This window comes from Octopus bimaculoides, chromosome 14 (assembly GCF_001194135.2).
Source record: "Octopus bimaculoides isolate UCB-OBI-ISO-001 chromosome 14, ASM119413v2, whole genome shotgun sequence".
NCBI classification, from domain to species: Eukaryota; Metazoa; Mollusca; class Cephalopoda; order Octopoda; family Octopodidae; genus Octopus; species Octopus bimaculoides.
Window position 1 is genome coordinate 7,957,571 of NC_068994.1, and position 451 is coordinate 7,958,021.

Below are 451 nucleotides of genomic sequence, written 5' to 3' on the forward strand. Positions count from 1 at the left end.
ATATATATATATATATATATATATATATATATATATATATATAATGCAGTTGAAATACCAAATGTGTGTGTGTGTGTGTGCGCATTAATATATCAGTAACATGTGCATGTGTATGTTAATATGTACACGTACATATGGGTGTACTTGTGTATATTTGCCATGCATAATGTTTATTTATGTATAACTGAATGCGTATATGTTTCTATGTAACGTGTGTGTTAAGGCGTTTATCTGTATATAATTGCACAATGAATATGTATAAATGTATCTAATGCTGGTATATGCATCTATTATATGTATATACGTGTTTATGTATATTTATATACATATAATATATACATACATATGCTGCATTTCTATATACATATAATACAAATATATATGCATATATGTATATATGCACGTATATACATACATATATATATTTATATATATATATATATATATATAT